We start from the raw sequence: 13,295 nt of genomic DNA on the forward strand, positions 1-13,295 counted from the left end.
TTATAGATAATGAGAATATGAGACATGTCTTTTAGCATTAACATTAATTTTACTTATTCTATTAAAAAAACTAAAACCAACAATTATATAAGTCAAATAGCAAATTAGAAGCATCGAAATAAATTATTATATGAAAATATACAAAAAAATCATAAGAAAAGCTTAAAAGAAAACTGTAAGGGGTAATTATAAGGCCTAAAACTAAACATTTTAGCTATAACATCAGTTTTATTAAAATTCCTTAAAAAAAAAAAACTGGGCAGTGGTGGTACATGCCTTTAATACCGGCACTTGGGAAGCAGAGAGAGCACATTAATCCTCTGGGAATACTTTTGACATACTGGTTTGATGAACATGATTTACAATCTGAGATTGTGCATGTGACATCTTATATATTCACATCATGAATTTATACCTATAATTTAATCAGAAGTTTTAGAAAAAACTGTGAAAATACAAAACAAAACAATAAAAAGAGCCTGTATAGTTATAGATAATGAGAATATGAGACATGTATTTTAGCATTAACATTAATTTTACTTATTCTATTAAGAAAATCTAAAGCCAACAATTATAAAGTCAAATAGCAAATTAGAAGCATCGAAATAATTTATAATATGAAAATATACAAAAAAATCATAAGAAAAGCTTAAAAGAAAACTGTAAGAGGTAATTATAAGGCCTAAAACTATATGAAGAAGATATCAGTGAAACTATATTTCTTTCATTTATTATTATTATTATTATTATTACTATTACTACTACTACTATTTTATGTAATGTTTTATTGTGAAGCCCTGGAGGTCCTAGAAATAACTATGTAGACCGGGCTATCCATGAAATCAGAGATCTGCCCATTCTACTACCACGGTTCTGGAATTAAAGCTATGCATCACCACTGCCTGGCTTCTAGTATCTGTGTCAACAAACACGAATCACAAGATAATCAGAGAAATTTAAACGCTGTGGATTTGTTATTAAGGAATTACTCTTAACCATGTTTTATATTATTAAATGATTGCCATATTTTACAATATGATACAAACAGAAATGCACAATTAATCTCATTGTCAATTTACAAATTGATTTAACGTATTTCCTGATGCAGGTGATTAACAGTTTCTTGGCATAGTAAATTGGACACTTTCTCCTTCTGTTTTTATATATTTATGCAATTTTTAGCAATAATGTTTTGTATTTCTGATATAGACAAAGAAGTGTATAAAATGATAGAAGTTAATAAAGGAAATGAATCCCAGCTATATATACATAATAAATGGTCAGCAGAACCTTTCTAACAATGTGAATGTGTGTATGCAGCATAGATATTTACTAATCCTGTTTGCAAATATGTATCAAAATTTTTAATAAGTATTTGTAAAAGTTTTACTTATATGCTTATTATATCAAGGGTGACCACTCATATTAAATAAAAGTTTCATTATATAGATGTAGTGGGTTGTATTTATGTATTTAGTAAAGAGAGAGAGAGAGAGAGAGAGAGAGAGAGAGAGAGAGGATGTGTGTAAAGGTAAAATTAATTTAAAAGAAGGCCATGAATTTGAGAAAGATCAAGAGTAGTGTAGAGTGGTGTAGAAGTGCAGGGGTGGAGGGAGGAAGGAAAATGAAAAATTATACAATTATAGTTGTATAAAAACCTTAAATGATGTCATTATACTTGTTTAAAAAACTTAATTTTTTTCTCTAAGCTATTCTATTTACAAATAAAGACATGAGATTTGATGTTGGGTTAAAACCTGCTTGATTAAAGAAATTGAGAAGCAACCAGATGACCTTCCTTTCCATCAGGAGACGGAGCAAGAGAGTATCTCTCCATCTGTTCATATCCAAAAAGGTCCCCAAATCTCCAAGTCCCTCCATATTCCTTCCTATGTGTCTCTATATTCTTCTCTCCAGGCTTTCCATGTGGTCTATGGCTAATTTTTGTCAACTAGTCACTAGATCTGTGTCCTGATGCAAGGTTAATATTTTTAATACAGTCTCAGAGCTTTATGGTGAAATTGAATATCCCACAACAGAAAAATAAAATCTGTTATGTTAAAATGATATGAAAATAAGGTTAAGAATCACAAAAACTGAAATAAGAAACTCGTCAACTGTCAATAAAATATAGAATGCCTATATTATTTACAAAATCTTATGTATCATATTATAGATATCAACACAAGAAACACTGCTTCCTTAACTTCCTGTTTAACTAGAGAAAATTACAAATTTCCCCTGCCAAGTGTTCTTCCCTCCAGTCTCTCTTAGATAATCTTCATTTAACCCCTACCATGCCCTCTCTCAGTTTTCTGGAGACACTATATTTTGTGGTCTAGGACCTTCAAAGATAGTGGTTACTTGCCCAAAAGAGGAAATTGTGGGAGCATGAAGTGCAGAATCACATGTAAACCCGTGTCACACACTGTTTTGTCAAAAATGTTTAATTGTAGGATAACAAGGAAACCTGTAAATGGACTAGACAGACATTAACACAAATATTTATAAGGAGAAGGTAATTTAAATGATAAAATATTTATGCAGTGAAGTTCTAGTCTAGCTACAAGTATATGGGTTGACATGGTAATATCTCCAATTTACACTACCAACAGAAAATGTCGAACGGAAAGGAGCTCCTATCTATATTTTAGTTGTCAAGTTTTTGCTAGATAACAAAACAGAAGCACCATAAGGGACATGCTCTTATGTATTTTTGAATGAAGAATACTATAAGAAAAATGAATTACACAAGTTAAATTATAAGTGACAAATTAGTAGATGGAGAAGTGCTACTAAATATAAACAATTCAATTTAGTTATAAACCCCAATATTTACAATTCTTTGCATTTATGCTCTGCCTCTACTGTGGTGATATCTTTTTTGTACAAAGAAAACCTGCCTGGCTATTAGAAGGCAGCAAACTATAGAGCTCTGGAGGTCTGTGCAGACAGACAGGAAGTGATATGGCTGGGCAGAGAAAGGAAGTGATAAGGTGGGGAACTCAGTCTCTGTTCTGCTGAGAAGTTGGGAGATAAGGTGGCTGTGGTTTTGCTCCTTCATCTCTCTAATCTCTCAGCATTTTCCCCTATATCTGATACTGGGCTTTTATTATTAAGACTAACTAGAACTTGTACTATCCTCTACAAAAAGATTTGATTAGCTACATGTTTTATCAATTTAATTAATTGCTGATAATCTTCAAAATATAGAGTAACATTGCATCACACAAATGAAATATTTAGAATGGCTACAAGCAAGTATGTTGATAAGTCTTTTTCAACAAAATGCAAAAACATTTTTTCATAGAAAGATTCAAGCAAGACACAACACTATTGTGTCTACTTAGTTTCATATTTTGTGGTTGAGACAGTCAGTAGCTATCACCACTTTAAAAAAAAAGTGGCCATAAAGAATTCTGAAGCTGGGAATAAAGTGACAAATTCTTCAGCACAATGAGACACATACCCTGTGATAGCCCTTGGTGCTTTACAGTTTTAAGAGCTAATTAGAAGCAGGTTCCAATATACATTTCTCTTCTTTGCCTTAAAAATGAGAACAGAGTCAGCTTTTTGAGCTCAAGCCAGATGCTGATTTTATAACCTTAGCTGTGTAGGCTAACTACTAACAGCTCAGGATCTGAGACTTTGAAAGTTATTTTTAGGACAAATCACTTAATGAGCAGGTACAAACTTAAGCATAAATGAACAGCAGGGCAGAGGCAGCCAAATGTCAAGGAGGGCCTCAGATGGTAGGACAAAATGTAATTATTCAATCCAGTTATGGACACTGGTGAATGAAGATGAACCTTTGCCAACTGCTGCCCAGTCAAAAGGTTTAATATTTTTTATGCATAGAAAAAGAAAATACACAAAAACCAAAACCATACAGTACATGTCAAAATTACTTTCTCTTGTCTTTCAAGCAAACACAAACTCAATTTTCTTTTCAAGCTAAAGCTTCTGTCACTCAATACAATTTTCTCTAATATTTGCATCATATATTTAATGAATAACATGTATTGATTTTGTAAAGTTTATTTAAAATAACAAGAGACTGGTTTGCAACTTGATTTGTTTTTTAATGTAGAGTGCAAGAAAAAGGGAGGCAAAATCTGTGATTTGCCTGAGTTTATCTTATAAATTTAAGGATCTTGTGGAGAAAACATGATACCAACCCAAGGCTTTTCCTCAAAATATTTTTTTTGAAAGTCATCTCTATTACTAAAAACTTTTCTGAAATAATCTTCTTCACCCACTCAACATTTATGTCAACAAGGAAACTTATTGGTCCCAGATACTTTTGTTGTGTTTTCAAGTAACTACTAGTACTTTTAATAGCAAATGGTGCTCAGTGAAAATGGATTTCTTTATTTTTTAAAACAATCTATTTTTTATTTTACATGCCAATCCCAGTTCTCCCTCCCTCCCCTTCTTCAGCTCCCCCCACATTCCCCTACCCTCACTATCCACTCCCCAGAAAGGGTGAATTCTTCTATGGCAAGTCAACAAATTCTGGCCCATCACATTGAGGCCCACCCCCTGTGTCTAGGCTGAGCAAAGTATCATCCATAGGAAATGCGTTCCAGAAAAAGCCAGGTCATGCACTAGGGATAAATACTAGTCTTACTGCCAGTAGACATACTAACTGCCCAAGCCACACAACTGTCACCCACATTCAGAGGGTCTAGTTCAGTCCTATGCAGGTTCCCCAGCTGTCATTTCAGAGTCAGTGAGTTCCCACTAGCTCGAGTCAGCTGTTTCTGTGGGTTACCCCATCATGGCCTTGACCACTTTGCTCATATTATTGTTCCACCTTCTCTTAGACTGGACTCCAGGAACTCAGCCAAGTGCTTAGCTATGGATCTCTGTATCTGCTTCTGTTAAATTCCTGGATGAAGGGTCTATGCTGACAGTTAAGGTAGTCATCAATCTGATTGCAGAGGAAGGGCAGTTCAGGCTCACTCCTCATTATTGCTTAGATTCTTTGCTGAGGCAATCCTTGTGGATTCCTGGGAATTTTCCTAGTGCCAGGTTTCTCACTAATCATATAATGGCTCCCTCTATCAAGATATCTCTTTCCTTGCTCTCCCTCTTTTTTATAGCCATTTTGAGTGGCAGTAGTAAAATAGATTTTATGCTTTCTTAAAGAAAATAATAATATTATACCTGAAGGCTTTTCTTTACTCTAGATTATTCCTCATGGCTAAGATATAGTAAAGAGTAGGTGAGTAATCAACCTAAGATTGTCTCTGCCACCTGCTTTCTCATGAGTTAGATTGTGATCATAATGGCACTTAGTTATTGCCCATCCATTCTAACAATGAGGTATGGCCTAGCAACCAGTAGGACTGGGTCTGCACAATAAACCTAGTCTTCTAGTATTAATATAATTCTTGTGAATTACTTAGTATTTGCAGATGAAATCTAGCTTATAATTAGACTAAGGTAAATGCTAGTTCTTACTACTAAAATTCTCACATTCTAAGATAGAGTTACTGTTAGGAACAAACCCTAATAAACAGCTTTCTCGTGCTTTCAGTGAAAGAAAATGACAGGGTTTAATTCTAGCACATTTTTTTTATCCTGGTTGGTTGATGACAAATAAACTTTCCAACACAATGCCTTTATTTATCATAGATTGATTTATTATTATAATTTACAAAACAGAGTGGAGCAAATAAACCATACATCTAATTTCTATCATATAACCATAAAAGAATCACATTTTAGAAAAGTATCTTGCCCATCGAAGAAAGTTCATTTGACTGAGCCCTCTCAGCTGCCAAGCTCCTTCCCAATGCTGTCTTCTCAGTGGGAAGTCTGCACGGTTTCTGTCCTGCCTGGGGCTGATTTAGTCAGTCTGTCCTTCTTCTTCAGTCCTTCTGCCTCTGCTTTTGAGTGTTGGAACAATGGGCAAATACCATCATATCTGGTTTTGTCATATTCGTCAACACAATGCCTTTATAAATGTAAGTGTTGGTGATTATGATACTGATGTTGGTTGTGAGTTGGTAACTTTCGAAGCCCACAAAGGTGGATTCATTCCTGCACTAAAGATCAGAGAGCTCAGGGCTATTCATTCTCCTTCAAGTTTTTTGACAAGAGGTTTGACTTAAGGTGTGGATACTAACCAGACTTATGTGTGTTTACTTTAATTCTTTTTGTGGAGCCCATAGAAGTAGATCCATTCCACCTTGACTAAAGGTCCAAGAGTTCAGATGTAGTTTTTTCTTTCAAAGTTACTGACAGGAGATTTGACTTAAGGTGTGACTGCTGATCTAGGTGTCGTTACTTGGTGTTGTAGGTATGAAGATGGTAATTACTTTGTCCCTTATTTATATTATGGTAAAGGATTCTTGCTTTCTATACCCCCTTTGGTTTTGAGTATTTAAAGATCATGAGAAATAAACAATGGTGCATTCAGTATTCACTGGGTTGTCTTTCCCACTCTATTCTGTGTCTGTCTTTTCTTTTGTATCTCTTTTCTTCTCCCTAACATTTCTAATCCACATGCTTCTATCCTGGAACATATGAACCCATTGAGGCTGAACCCTGACAATGTCCCCCAATGTGGGGCTCACAACAGTAACTGAATCAAACAAACGTTATTCTCTTCAGCAATATTTGAATCTACACGACTCACAGTTATTTTTAACATACTTCCAGTGGGCTATCAAATGAAATGGTAGATGATCTAGTAACTTCACCCCACTATGACATAGACCTTTGCCATCTCAATTTATCAAATAGCATCATAATTTAGATTGAAGATGAACAATAAAATGAGGCAAATATTAGAATGATTAAAAATCAGATCTTCTCTCTACATAGCCAGGGTCTACATCCAGCTGACTGCTTATTTTCCAGCAACATGCTACCAATATCCTTTTTTTGTTACCAAGTCTGCTAACAAACTTGCTATATCAATCATTGGTTTTAACTATTATATACGTAGTTTTTATGTATACTATGTGACTATGTGAAACCGTGTCAATAGTTTGACCAATAATCAGTAAGAAGGAAAGGGCAGGAGTTATTTTGTGACACATTATTATAGGTTGGAGACATAATGGAGTCTCTTTTAGATACAGTGATCAAATATGTTTCCTAATTTCACACAAATACTGTAAAACGAAACACACACACACACTAACCTATGTAGATCAGGTAATAAACAATGAAGAAAGTCATACTGTGTTCTAGAAAACGTAAAATAACTTAGTTATAATTTGAGTTTTTACTTAATAATTTGTAGGTTGAAGAAAAAAAATAAAAAGACAAAGAAAATACTATCTGTGTGATTTGTCACAGGCTGACAAACACTTAAGAACAATATCCTCTATAAAAAAACAGGTTATCTAACAGAAATGGCAGAACATTAGGGAATGAATATGCAATTTGCTGTTAGACTATTTTTATATTTTGAATGTGAATCTGAGTTTCATTATTAACACTGGAAAACAAAACACAAAGAAAAGCCCTTTACATAAATGATGGGAAATCAGGAGTCAGTGAGTACAGAAAGTTCAGGAGCTGAAAGATACTAATGCTTGAGTAGTAAACTTTTGAACCGGGAATGACTTTTAAAAAATAAAATGTTCCTTAGAGTTTAAGACATGGAGAGAGGATCAAATCAAAAGGATGCTTCTCACATCTTACTAAAATTGAAAAATAATCTGGTTAAATTTGGATCACAGACTACATTAAATTTAGGAAACAGAACTACTTTGTATGACATGACCATTTATCCAGCCATGTGCTATCTCCACAGAAACCAGCGATGCCCATACTACAGTTGACCCTGTGGGAATTTCAGCAAACACCTTGGTCAGGAGAGTAATAATTTGTTTAAGACAAGAAGGAAGTCTGGATCATCATGACTCAGAAGCCAAGTGCTGGTTCAAACTTTCAGAGTCAGAAACTTTGCAGTTTATTTATGCAAATTCAAGTACATACAGTCTGGGAAAAAAAGTTTGCTGGTGTACCACAATCCTGTGTGCACAGTAAAACTAAAAGCATGATGGTATTGATACTTTTCAAAGCACTTGTCACCTCCTTGTGAAGATGAGTTCTATAAATATATTGTATGGGTTATCTTAAGGGCCTGGGGGAGGATCTGGTGTTGGATCAGTCACACAACTAACACACAAGTCTACTAACCATCTCAGGGTCATCCGTTTGGGACTGGTGTGACTTGGCTATTAACCACTTCCATTCCCAGGCTTCTGGGTGAAAAACGGCTTATATAGCACTTACTGTGAAGAGACAACACTTGTGTATAACATCTTGGTTTTCCTAGTGCTTATCTGTGATCTCACAACCTCTGTATCCCTAACAGATCCCTCTTTCTTCTTCTGTTTTAGGTCTGGGTCTCCTTCTCTATAGCAGGTTGACCTGGAAATCATAGCAGTATTTCTTTCTCAGCTCCAGGTTCTGGAATGATAAACATGAGTCACAATATACATCTTACAATTAATTTATGAGAGAGAAGGAGTCAAGATCAAAAGGAAGTATAGTTGCATGAAAACTGTAGGTAGGACATTAGTGTAACACTGAACTAAAGGAGTGGCTGTTGCAGCATGGGCCTTCTTGGAATTAAATAGATCACCTTCTCATCATGAGAAGCTTTCTAGTTCTCTTGAATACTGCTGTCAAAGAACCATCAGATTACTGAAATTTATGATCCCTAAGGCATAATGTTCCCATCGCACGATGGTGAGAGATATGCTGGGAAATGCTGAAATAGACTTATCACAGGAGCAGCATCTCTCAATGACAGTGGTAGATATTATCAGAGGACAGAAGGAAAGGAGCACAGGGAGGATTTGAGGGCCACAAAATGACAGGATTATTAAGCAAAGGGTAAATCAAGCAAAGCCCTCATTTATTTCAATCATCAGGATAAGGAACCTTTAGAACATGTTTTAAATTGGCATCAGCCTAAGTAATTTCCAAGTGAGGCTGTTAAAGATATTATCTGAAGCTTTGTCTTTGTCTCTGTATGCTGTTATAGAAGGGACTTTATGGTTTTCTTTTTTTCTTAATCTTTTTATTCCCATGACCCTCTGAGTTAAAATGATACATACCAGACCTGCACCTGTCAGTTATCACACTAGTTCTCTAAACTGGTGTGGACTTTGATATTCTATCTGTTAGGAATGATGTTGACTATTCATGAAAAGCAGTCTCTTCTCTCTCTCTCTCTCTCTCTCTCTCTCTCTCTCTCCCTCTCTCCCTCTCTCCCTCTCTCCCTTCTTCCCTTCCTTCTTCTCTCTGTCTCTCTCTGTATGTGTTCATGAAGAGCATATCATGGTATTATTAGTGATGCTTGCCAAATAATTTTTATCTAAATCTATATAGGTGGTTGCACTGCTTTCTCTGGAATACTGCATTAGCTAGGTAACTATGAGTAGTCTCTAGAAGATGTAATTGAAACTATAGGCAATTAATTGCTAGTGTGAAATCATCCTGAGTTCTTTGAACAATGTTTATAAAGATTTCTCTCTTTTAATATGAGTCTACAAATGAATGAAGTGAGTGTAAACTCTATAACCATGTAACAAACATGTATCTGAAATTATTTTTATTGTTAAGTCGAATATTTAGAAAGTGTTTGTTACTACAACGTAAGCTCATCTGTTTTGACTGAACCATGTGTTTTGCTGCCCTGAGGAATTAAAAACTGACAAGTAAAGATGGAAAGGAGAATGTGAAGCTTTTAATCAACTCATAAATAATAGTTCTATACAGTATTTAAGATAGAATTTTTTTCTCTGAAAACAGATTCATAAACTATTCAAAGACTGTCATGATGATCTCTTTGTTCCTTAGCACCTTTATTTTTGATGGCTAATCTGGACCCATAATCAGATTCTGTTTATTTTTCCTGTTTGTTTGTTTTGTTTTGTTTTAAGCCTACCCCTTTCAAACCCCATGTCAAAGAAGACAGAAGAGGCTCGGTCCAGTCTGAGTACCAAATAGCTAATCCAGGTATGTTGCACTAGCTTCCTCTGTTATCAAATTGCTCACCCACATTTTAATGCAGCAGGAGTTCGGGCAGAAGTGTGAACCCATTCGGTACCGAATGTTTGACTGCATATTGTGCAGACAATGCTGCCCCAGATGTAAAGTTAGTGTTCTTCCACTATTGCACACTCCAAACTCAGAATTGCCTTTTGGAAGGGAGAGCAAATAGTAACTAAAATCAGAAGATAGAAGCCTGTTCTATTATTCACTTATTGTTTGTTTTTTGAGACAGGGTCTCACTATGTAGCTCTGGGTGACTTGGAGCTCACAGAGATCCCCCTGACTCTGACCCCCAAGCAGTGAGGTTAAATGTCTATGCCACCACACCTGCTTTTACCATTAAGCAGCCGTGGGTAAGAGTCAACGCTGTTCATCAGCCATACACAAGAACTCTGGGCACAAGGTCTCCTGTCTTTGGCCTTATAAATTTTCCTTAGAAATTTTAGAGATATCCAAGAAGTGCTCACTGATACTTTTGCAAAATACTTGCTTCTACATTCTTTTTCTCAATAGAAGATTTTTATCTAATTTTATCTCTAAATACAAATTTCTAATATGATATATTCCCAGATGGTAATAATAACATCACTTCTATTGTGCAGTCGCCTTCACCAAACATTTTTAATTCACACACGCAAAGGGTAAGAAGATGGTTCACTAGATGAACACACTGCTATTTTTCCATGAATCAATTCTGTGAACCTAACATGGTTGTTCATGATCTGTCCTTAACTCCAGTCCCTGGGCTTCACAGGCCATGTATGGCCTCCCTAAGCATTGCACAAGTGGTGCAGAGGCATACTTGTAGGCAAAATACACATATTAATACATTTTTTTTACTTGAAACATTTCAAATTACACCCAAGAGGTATACATAGGAGTATGAAAAATGCACATCTGGATTTTTCTCCTAGAACAAAAGAAAAAAAGAATATTTTGGAGGCTCTAGAATTTAGGATTGAAGGACTGAGGAGCGGTCATTGTACAGACGGATAAGTATTGGAGAAGAATTCAGAGCTTCTGACCCTGGAAAATGCTCCTGTTAAAAACACTGTGAGCAATTCAAGCTAATAAAAAAATTATTTGCATCATATTCTAAAAAACAAAATCTGATGACATATGAAGTTAACTTGTGGTTAAAATAGCCAACTTTGTTAAAAAAAATGACTGATTGTTTGATTTTCTATGTTAAGGGCCAGATTTTCTGAATTAGATTGAATAGTTCAGATCTCTGGAAGACTTAAGCTGTTAGAAATTGGCTTCCAGTCTCTAGCTGCTCTTCTTGATGTGTTTTCAGCTTTTTCTTCACACCCTGTAATAATGAGCAAGTGCTGTTATCCATAGACAGCCTGAATGTTTGTGCAGACACACCCTGAGAGTTTTACAAGGATCTACATTTTGTAGGCCATGACTCCAAAGGATGACAGTGATTTGTATTAAAATAAAAGAGACACAAGGACAAGGAGAATGGTGCAAAAATATTGCAAGGATTATTAGCCACAAAATCAGTATAATAATCTGCACTGGAATCCAAAACCCTGGCAAAGAATAGGGATATTTCAGATAGCCAACTGTGCTTGGCTTTTAGTAATAACATATTTACCTAGTATCCATCATATCAGATCTACAAAAAGAATAGCAATAAAAATAGCATTATTTTTTCTTTATAGTTATACAAGGAGTTGACAGAGCAATTTGGTGGTACTGCCTATTTACAGTTTCTTCTTCCAAGAGAAATGTGTTTGGAAATGCAGTGTGTGCCCCTGAACAATTTTTTTCAAAATAGTTCCAAACAAAACAATAAATACACTCTGCCACTATTGCTTACAATCTTTCTTACAAGGAAAGGAGAGCGACTAAAGATAAAATTGCTTCCCAAATTTAAGAATGTATACAAATCCCTCTCAAAACTGTATTATTTATTAGCAAAAAATGCTATAGACTTGTGAGGTAGGAGCCACATACATGTGTTTGCACACATGTGAACTTTAGGGGTTCACTCTTTATTACAGCAAGTCATTAAACACCAGCAAAAATAGTGCCACTTGTTCTTTTGAAAAGAATTATACCTGGAAATTTTGTAGTAGTTTGAATAAGCTTTATATTTAACTCCAATAACAGTAGATCATTAATAATGTAGAAACACAAAATAAAAGACATTTAGACTTGTATCCAATGCACAGGTGGTATGAGAGCCTTCGGTGTATCTCAGCTTGAAGTACTGAGAGATTTTCAGCAAACAAAACAGAAATATTTCTTGCTGTAGTGATTACAAAAGACTGGAGAGAGAGCAAGATTCTACCTGGAACGGGGAAATATATATATACAGATAAATCATACTTCTAATTTCAGAGCAGTTATAAGGGCATGGTCATCACTGCTTCTTCTACACATGTAGAGCCTCCTCCATTTCTAATGTTCTCTACCCAGCTTGTTCATTTGGTACAAATGCCAATGTATGTCTACAATTTAGACCTCCATCAGTAATTGATGAGAGTTTTTTACTCTCTTGCTCTTAAGACTACTTGATGTTGTACTAGATTTTATATCTTAATTGTAGAAATATCTGTTAAAAAATTTGGTTCATTTTCCAATTTGAAATTGCCCTTAATTTTTAGACAGAGTTACTCTGTAGCTTTGGAGCCTGTCTTGGAACTTAAACTGTAGATCAAGCTGGCTTGTAACTCAAAGAGATACACCTGTCTCTGCCGCCCAAGTTCTGGAAATAAAGGTGTGTGCCGCCACCATCCAGCAAAATGTAGTTTCTTATTGAGTCTTGGGGATAATTTGTAAGCTTCAGAAGAGTTTGTTATCAGATATAGCCTTTACAAATGTTTTAACTCAGGTTATGACCTGTTTTTTTTTTTTTCATTTCCCTGACTGTATTTACACAGAATAATTTGTTAGTGCTTTCTTTAATCATGATTTGGGTGTTGCAGTTTAATCATAGGCAAACTGAGGAGCAACATTTTCTCCTAGGCTATTCCTAGAAATGCTACAGTGTTAAATTTAAATCTATAATGATCTATGTCTACATTTATTTTTGCATGCTATATTTATCATTTTGATAATTTTTATATGTGGATTCCTATATCTCTAAAACTATTTGTCAAATATCTTTGTTTATTTTATTTTTGCTGTTCATTGGTTAAAGGTTCAGAGACTATATTTATTCATATATGTTGGTAGACTTCACTGTAACAGTAATTTACATATTCTTTTGCAATGCCACATGGAATAATGTGATTACCACAGGTTGATAGCAA

The sequence above is a fragment of the Microtus oregoni genome, unplaced genomic scaffold, assembly GCF_018167655.1.
Source record: "Microtus oregoni isolate MIOR12 unplaced genomic scaffold, Mior012 000038F_ref0000394, whole genome shotgun sequence".
Lineage (NCBI taxonomy): Eukaryota > Metazoa > Chordata > Mammalia > Rodentia > Cricetidae > Microtus > Microtus oregoni.